Here is a 9,609-nt window from a genome sequence, read left to right on the forward strand (position 1 = left end):
GACCCTCCTCTTGACCTTCCAAGCGACCATCGTCACGATGGAATGACCTCTCGTCGACAGAGTACCCAAAAAACTTAAGATACTTGTCGTGCGAATCTGAGATTAGCCCAGCCAACGACGTCTTGACAACTGCAAAACAAAGCCAAGTAAGGCGATGTTCATTAAAATAGCAAAAGTTGAAAATAAAAAATAAGTTTACCTTCCGACATCCACCCTTCAACCAAGAAATTTCCCACTTCTCCCAGGGAATCCTTATTCACAAACACAAAACGACTTTGCCACCCTCTGTCGTTCACACTTAAGCCAATACCCAAATTCATCATCCCTTTCCTTGTGACCAAAGTGTATCGACAACACTCCTTTAATGCCAGGTCATAGGTATGCATCAAATTGGCCAAATCAAACGGCACCCGCCATTCTGAAGTAATTCTTTGCACCATAGTGAAAATTCTCCCGATCTGAGGCATTAACTGACGAGGACTCAAATGAAACACTTCAATGAAAGACCTAGCTAAGGGCGTGAAAGGAAAACGCAAACCAATCACAAATGGGTATTCGTACAACACCACATAACCCTGGGGGCAATGGAGGGCTCGTCTTCCGAACCCAGAATTACAACTTCCGCCGACGGCGGCAAACCAGCAAGCTTAATAAATGCATCCGGACTCTCAATAGTGGAATAAAACGGATTAAGTGACGTAACCCGACTAGACCCAGCTTCCTCCTTCTCCTTGACCGCCATCTACTTAGATCTAACTATTGTTTCTATGATATTCTACAGGAAAAACTAAAGGAAATGGTCAAAATTTACCTTAATTTGGGCGAAATTAAATAGGAAAACGATCCCACTTCTCTTTTTCTCTCTCTTGTTTTCAGATCTAGAAATTCTCGAAGGTTTCTATATGAAAAAACTATTGCATGCTCTGATTCGTATTTATTGGCTTTAATTCGCAGCGGTTTCCCACAACCAAAGCAGTTGGGCAGTTTATTTTTTGAATTTTGAAATTGTCGTTTTTACTTCACGAACCTTCGTAAAATCACAATTGGGGGCAAACTGTTATCCCACTTTTTGGACTGACGACATAACTTCTTTGACGTTTGATCATGTCGTGTCGACCAGGTACTGTCGTGTCACAGGTAGCATCGTGTCGGATGAACAGGTCGGACGCAGCATCAGGCGACAAGGCACAAGCAACAGAAGACCAACGACAAAGGATAGGCGATAAGCGACCAACGACAATAGATAAGCGACGAAGAGAAGATAGGTCAAGATCCAAGCCCAAGGCCCAAGATGTGTAGCTCCGTCAAGAAAACAGAATAGGTCAAGTAAGCAACCCAAGATCTCGGAAGTTGTTGAAGACGAGCAAAGAACGTGGAAACAACGATCGTCAACTAATTCCTATTTTCCAGGGATTCTATCAACTAATAATGCCGTTGGGCTTTACTTATATAAGGACGGAGGAGAGACCTTAGAGGCACAAGTTAACTCAAGCTCTCAAGCAAGACAATAAGCATTATATTTCAGCCATTAAAGCAGTCATTGTACTCGTTTATTTTCCTTTACAAAGCATAACACTTTTTAGTTATTTCTTAGGATACTTAGTGGATTGATAGCCTCATAGCTATCCGCGGTTTTTTACCTTATTCCTGGGTTTTTCGAGTCAACATCTCCTTGTTTCGCCTCTCTCTTTATTCGTTTTTTGCATTCATTACTTAGTTAGTGTCGACCCAAGTCAAGTGTCGCCCCTAGACGAAATTTGGCATAAACAGAAACCCAAGCTCCTGCATGATTTATTGCATGAAGCTCCACTCAATCGAGTCATATGCTTTCTTCCGGTGTACTTTCAACATGCATATCTAGGAGAAAGACTAGCCTTATTGTAGCCTTCTACCAATTCAGTTGTTATGATATTGTTGTCGAGATATGTTTGTCTGGAATAAACCCTGCTTGATAGTCACTCACCACCTCTGCAACCACTTGTTGAAGTCTTGCAGTTAATACTTAGAGATTATCATATACTTAGAGTAGCCAGCATGAGAGAAACCAAGTTCTACACGTGTACGTCAAACAACCACAAAGTTCTATACATGCAAACACTTGTCATTCCTTACCAACACTTCCCATTAAAAATTAAAAACACACTTGCCATTCCTTACCAAACATACTCACGTCTCACCGCTTTTATTTTTAACCCTCTTCATGTACCCCCCTTTCTTAACAATATAATCCTCTCCTTCTCCACTCTCACCAAAAATTAAAAAAAGAACTCATTAATTAATTACATTACATCTCTGTTATATATGTAAGCCAATATGTCATCCTATGAACAACAAAGGCAACACCAACGCAATCCTATAAGCCCAACCATGATGTCAAGTTCTTAACCGCCTCCACCCAGGGTACCGTCCTCGGGCATGGCCTTAACCGCCACCGTCATAGCCCTCGTTATCGCCACTCCTATCCTAGATCTGAAGAAATTTGATTTCATCTCTTTGTCAAATTTGGAGAAAGAGTGAAAACTGGAGTGAGAAATTCGGAGTGAGAAATTCATCTGTAGATTTCATCGATTTTTGAAATCCGGAGTGAGAAATTTCATCCATTTTAGCACTCCGGTTCAATTGATTTGTGAGAATGAAAATCGGAGCCTAGAAATCGACAATTATTTTCCTCAAATTCTTAAAATATTGAAGATTATATAAGGTGTTTTGATGAAATTTTGAAGAATTTGTTAAAAGAATAGGTGGATATTTGGAGAAATTGGTGAAATCTACAGGGATTTTGCAGAGAGGAAATTGAGGATTTTTAGAGAGGGGGACCAGGAGGTTTAGGAGAAAGAAAATGGAGTGGAAATTTCAACCCCCAATTGTTCCGATCTTTGACCACAGTTTGATGAATATGCTTGAAGTTGGAATTTAAAAATTGCAATGCAATTGAATTAGCAGGAATTTTCGGGTAGGGTTTACGAAATCCTGCGATTTAGGGGTGATTGAATGAGGGATATCCATTAACGATTGAATGAGGGGTGATTGAATGAGTGATTTAGGGGTGATTGAATGAGTGTTTTTGAATTTTTGGAGAGAGAGATTGGAAGGGTTTCTGAGATTTTCTCTCTTTGTGATTGGTTTTCTGAGTGTTTTTTATTTGTGGGATTCGTAAGTTTTCGGTTACTAATTGAATTAGAATAGCGGTTCTTTTATAATTAATTTGTTTTTCAATTACCAAGGCCCTAAGGGTATAATGGACTATTTTAAGGTGAATACCAAAAGTCGTGTTACTAAAATGTCCCTCCCCTCTTGGCTTATATAATAGAGATAGTTGTTCAATCGTTTTTTTACAAATGATTCATATTATGAATAATAGATGTTCCGGTGTTGAAACGATTGGCTTCGTATGAAGGCCCTTTTCATTAGTGTTGAAGATCTTGCTTGCTTGAATGAGTTGTGTCCGAATTTACCTACACAATAACAATGTTACAAGCCTCGGGGGTGTTTCCGAGGAAAGCCCCTCCGATGCCTAAGTAAGAACGACGCTCGGATTCTAGAGAGAGTTCTCTAGAGAGTAGTCTTAAGGCAATAAATTGGACGTACCTTGAGGTGTGAGCCTTGACGGCCTATTTATAGTGTTCGTATAATAAATTCCCATAGGTCATTTATTGTGATTGGGCCTTGAGCCTTTGTTTGTGGCTGACAAGCCATGTAGTTTAGAATGGGATTGATGTTGTTGTATTGAGCCCTCGGGCTTTGGACTTAGCGGCCCAATTGGTATTCAACTGGGAGCCCAAACAACATGCCCTTGGACCTGGTCCATTTAGAATTAAATGGGTGTCCAAAAGTTCCCTCTCTTTTTTCAAAAAGGAGCATTTGAATTCGTGTCTTTGTGGGACAAGTGTCAAAAAAGGTCCCCGGAAGTGCCTTTGATCGAGTGGGTTGGAATAAAGTGGAAGTTGGGCGGTTTTTAAGTCGTGGCCTATAAATACTGGACCCATTTCTCCGTTTCAAACTTTATTCACTCAAATCTCTCAAAGTTTCCAAAGAATTCCGGCGATTTCCTTGCGAGTTTTCTTCAGATCTTCGCAAATTCACTGAGAATATGCTTCGGGATCTCACTCCGTTCGTTTCATCGGCGATTTCTGCTTCAGGAAAGGTAATTTGTTTCCAGTTTTCGGTTTTTTTTTCTTGTTGCCCATTTCTGTTCTTCGGCGCTCTAGACTTTGGAGTTTGCCATGGCTGGGGGAAGATGGAAAAAGAATTCTGGCATGGTGTCTTTCTCCAGTGAAGAAGAAGAAAACAGGGTTTCCTTGGGGAGGCCGAGGGAAGCTTCTCCCGAGGTTGATGCTGAAGAGAGCTCGGGGGAGGAAGCTATAATTATGATGGATCGAGCCATGGGGCTGGTGTCACTGGCCGTTTTGCAGTTCGCCCTCACTTTCCGAGGAGATGGGAGGAGGCTGATCCTTTAAGGAGGCTTGCGGCCCTCTTCAATGATAAGACCGAGATTGCCGGTCCGGATGGTACGGCAGTCGACGGGAAATGGTTGGTAAAGGTGAGAGAAGGGCATTACCATCGGCTGGCCGAAGATCTATACGACATCCAGTATGCCTTGGGGTACTGGTGCGAGCTCCTGACCCAGAAGAATGCGAGGGTGACTCGTCCTCCTCCGAACCATATTGCTGTGTATCTTCATCACTTTGACTATAGGCTTTGGTTCCCTGTGGATTCGTTAATTGCTCGTGTTTTGGAGGAGTACAACATTTCTTTGGCTTAGTTGACGTCGAAGTCTATGCGTCACCTTGTGGGGTACCGTTGGATGTGTGACTACCTCGGTTACGAGCCATCCATTGGAGTTTTCAAGGAGATGCATGAGCTTTTGAGGAACTCGAATGCTGAAGCCGATTGGTGGGCTATAAACAATAAGAATAAACGGAAAGGCAAGGCCCTCTACATGACCGCGTATCCGTATGTTTCTTCGGTCCACGAGTGGAAGAAGCAGTGGCTCTTGGTTCGAGTGCCTATGGATCCGAAGCATACTCACTACTATTCGCCCCCGAAGTGGTTTGTGAGAGTGGATCCGTTGATGTCGAGGGTTGAACCTGTCGATAGGCGAAATACGGATCACACTTTGCAGTTGAAGTGGTTCAAAGCGAAGTCATCTCAGGAGCCTGAGCATTAGCTCCCGAACTTGCATTGTATTACCCAGGAGGTCATCCTCGCTGCTGCCGGTCTCAGTAGGATCTATGACAGGGGTGAGAGATTTTTTATGCTGAGATCGTGCTTCAGTTGAGGTGTTTGCCTCCCTCTTTTTTGTGCTTTTTAGGTCTCATCTTTTGTTTTCCTTTTTCGTGCAGAGCAAGGCAAAAGAGCTATTGTTCCCAAGGTGCTTGGCTTCAAGTCTGAATGTTGCGAGGTCCTTGTTCGTTGTCCTCCGTACGATTTTAAGAATCAAAATCCTCGGCAGCCGAAGCTAGAAGATCACGAGTTCTCGTCCCACGCTCTTGCGCATCTCAACGACGTTCGGGCTGATCCTTGGGATTCTCAAAGTCCTGGAGAGGCAGTTCCGAGGCAAACCGTTCTTCCTGAATTGGTAACTACCTGATTCGGTAACAATATTTGATAAAATTCTTTGTTTTCGGATTCGTGTCTCCTGTCGTCTAGGTGTGAGTCTCACTTTATTCTTTCTACCTTTCAGGGGCCTTAGGTAACAGATGTTGCTCTTATCGTCTCATCTGCCTCATCTCCTCCTTCTCTCGTTGTGCCCAAAGTAAGCAACAAATCATTTTTGGTTTTTAATTTGTCTTTTCATCAACTCATTCTGATGCCCTGCTTTTGCTGTTGGCTTTAGGAGAGGAAGAAGTCGAGGAAGAGGGAGACTTCGGAGGAGAGGTCTTCACCTAAAAGGAAGAAGATTTCTAAGGAGAGATCTCCTTCGAAATCGAAGAGGAATACTTCTTCGTCTTCGGGGAAGGTAACTCCTCGTCCCGAAGTTCTCGAATTTTTGAGTCGTCGTCCTCACCTTACTGAGGAGCGCATTCGACAGGTTGTTGCTGAAGATCCAAGTCTCGCCAAAGCGTGTGAGCGCTATCTTGCAGATCAATGAGAGCGAGAGATGGGTCCACCATCGAGCCTTCGCAATCTCCTCCCCTTTCCTGGCCAGAAGCTGAAAAGCATGGCGGTGTTGGTCGGGAGAGAGCCAGTGGACCAACCCTTGGTCAAGGAGACTCCCATTCCTTCTCCGTTGAAGCCGGTGACCCCTTCGAGAGTGATATTCGAGGACATCACTCACGAGGTGGAGGCTTTCGAGGTTGATCTTCTGCTGGGCTCTATCGAGCCTCCTGTACTTGGAAGTGAGGGTGTCGTGGGTGGTTCTGAGGAAGATCCAAAGACTCCTCCTAAGGTCCTTGTGGACCTTACTAATTCGGACACTCCGATGGCTCCTGAGAAGGAAACTCAGGGTACTGACCTCGCTGCTACTGAGGATGGTGATGTTGATCCGAGGCAAGGGGTCAAAAGGCGTCGCGAGACACTGGGTTCCACTTCAACTTCTGCGTTGGAGAGGTTGATTTAAGCTGACTCTTGCCTCGATGTCCCTGTGAAGAGGATTCCTGAGGAGGTTCGGGAGATCATGGCTCGGCATGCTCGTCCCGCGGTTTTGGGTGAGGATCCTGCTGCTCACGCGGGATCCATGGTTGGACCTGATGCGGCTCGTGAGAACATGCTGCGGGGTATTCCTCAATTCCGAGTTCCAGGAGACGAGGCGAGTCATCCCACTCAGATGGCTCAGTTTCATATGAACGAGGTATGCAACTTTCTTCGGGTCATTCTTTTATTTTATTTTCTTGTTTTCCTAACTCAAACCCCTTTGTCTCTTCTTTCTAGGCCCACTTCTGGACTGTCTTTCCGACGAATGCCAGTATCACGATGAGAAGCGTTTGGCCAAGTTTGAAGATCTTTATGCTCGGGACGTGCCAAACCTTGAACGGAAGGCCAACTACCTCATTTCTGAGATGGCGGAGGCTAAGAAGTTGGTCGCTGAGTTCACGTTCAAGGGGATTTCTGCACTGGAGCTGATTGGCAAGGAGGTTGGGGATCTCAAGGTCCGTGTGACGCTTGACTGCGAGAGGTTTAAGACCCTTGAGAAGGAGAGGGCCGAGGACAAGGCCAGTTTTGAGGTCGCGCTGCTGGATAAGGATAAGACCATCCTTCAGCTTCGGGAGAGTACTCTACTGGTGAAGGAGACTCTTGAGAAGGTTCCCGTGCTGGAGGATGATGCTTGGAAGCTAAAGGATGATATCCGAAAGCTTGAGCAGGAGAAGGCCCAGATATTCACGGGCGAGCAGTGCCAGGATTCGTGCTGCGACGGGCTCCTCGGCGCCCGTTGCATGTTTGCTAAGCACATGCCGGATTTCAAGTGGGCCGAGCATGTGCGTAAGTGGCATGAGTCTCGGGACCATATGGAAGAGTGCCAGGTCGACAGGGATGATGCTGCCAAGACACGAGAGGAAGCTGCTAAGGCGCAGCAAGCTCGGAAGGTTGCTTCTGAGGGTGACACTAATGTGGGCACTTCTTCGAAGGTTGCACCTCAGGAGCCTGTTGGTCGTCTTCCTCAAAGTCGGTTGGCTCCAGTTGAGAGCTTCCGAACTTTTGCTTAAACCTCTTCCCTTTTTGCCTCGGCGCTGCGTTGTACTTCAATAATTTCTTTTTGCTTTCCTTGTACTTTGGTAGGCCGATATCATCTGTTGATGGCTGCCGATTTTAGCTTAATGGTCATTTTGCTTTCAATTTTTTAGGATTTCTCGGGTCATGCCGAGTTTAGTTGATGTACGCATACTTTGTTCCCCCGAATATTGAATGAATAATTGCCTCACTTTTCTATTTGATTGCTTTGCCTTTGTCTATTTTTTCTTTTTGCTCCGAAAGTTTGTTTTGCCCAGCTCGGAGCTTGTTTTGCTTTTCAGATCAGTAGATCTGCTAGGAGACTCATTTTGTTTTCGAGTTCTTCAGATCCGTAGATCTGCTAAGAGACTCGTTTTGTTTTCGAGTTCTTCAGATCCGTCGATCTGCTAAGAGGCGCTTCGAGTTCTTTAGATCCGTCGATATGCTAAGAGGCTCGTTTTGTTCTTCCGGTTTCTTGTGGTCGGAAACTTGGGCAAGAAACCACTAGTCTGGCTCTTAGTTATGACTTCGGCGATCCGTAATTCTGAGCCGAACTCGTTATAACTTGATTTGAGAGACTGTTGTTTTGAACAGAGTTTTCCGAGGCATCGCAAATCCGGGGATTTTGGACGATACCTTGGGCGTTGGTTTTCTGGGTTAACCATTTCTTGGCATTTTATCCATGGAACGTTTAATTTTGGATTGATCACTTCCGAGGTTGCATGCATATAATAAAAAGACAATGAAATAAATAGGGGGATATGTTTAATGAAACACATGGTGCCAAGGGCTTTCCTCTTCTCATTAAACGACTTACTTGGATTACAAAGAAGGTTTGATCATACAAAATATTTTTTGAGAAAATCGGCATTCCAATTGTTCTTCAAGATTGTTACATCTAATTGTTTAAGCATAAAAGTGTCAGCCCTCTTCTCAGAGTGGATGATGTATGGTCCCTCCCAGGTTGCTGAGAGTTTTCCATGGATTCTTCCTTTCTGAACTGCGGCAGCGTTTCTGAGCACTAGGTCACCGACCTTCAGGGGTCTGGCGTTGACTCTTTGATTATAGTGCTTGCTAACCCTTTGTAAGTAGGCTGCGTTGAGATTTCTGGCGTCGTTTCGGGCTTCATATAGTAGATCGAGAGCTTCGAACAGAAGTTGGTCATTGCTTTCTCCATGGACTCCATCATACTTCTTGTAGGACTGGATCCTCAAGCTTTCTGTTTCGATTTCTACAGGGATGATAGCCTGGAACCTTATACTAGATGGAAGGGTGTTTGTCCAGTGGCTTCTTTCTCGGTGGTCCGAAGGGACCAAAGCGTTCCGGGAAGCTCCTCGAGCCATTTGCTCTTCTCGTCCTCAACTCTCTTTTTGAGTGCGTTGAGGATGAGTTTGTTCGCAGCTTCGGCTTGCCCGTTTCTCTGAGGATGGCACACTGCTGTGTAAGCTAGGTGAATACCGAACTGCTTGCACCAGCTTTGTAGTGGGGTGTTATCAAACTGTTTCCCTTGATCAAAGACCATCAGCCTTGGTATGCCGAACCTTGTGATGATGTTTTGCCAGATGAACTTGCGGACTTGTGTTTCGGTGATGGAAGAAACTGCCTCGGCTTCAATCCACTTATTGAAGTAATCAACGCCTACTATCAACCACTTCTTCTGGTTCACAGCCGAGGGGAAGGGACCGATGATGTCCCACCCCCATTGCGCGAATGGTAAGGGGTAGAGTGTTGATTGTAGGGTTTGAGCTGGTTGGTGGATAGCCGGTGCGAATTTCTGGAATTTCTCACACTTCCTTGTCATTTCTTTTGCTTCGGAAACCATGGTGGGCCACCGATATCCGGCCCGAAGTGCCTTATGTGCCATGGTTCTACCTCCAATGTGATTTCCACATATGCCGAGGTGGATCTCTCTTAGGATGTAGTCAGTATCGGTTGGCCCGACACATTTCAACAGTGGGGCTG

This window comes from Spinacia oleracea, chromosome 5, assembly GCF_020520425.1.
Source record: "Spinacia oleracea cultivar Varoflay chromosome 5, BTI_SOV_V1, whole genome shotgun sequence".
NCBI classification, from domain to species: domain Eukaryota; kingdom Viridiplantae; phylum Streptophyta; class Magnoliopsida; order Caryophyllales; family Amaranthaceae; genus Spinacia; species Spinacia oleracea.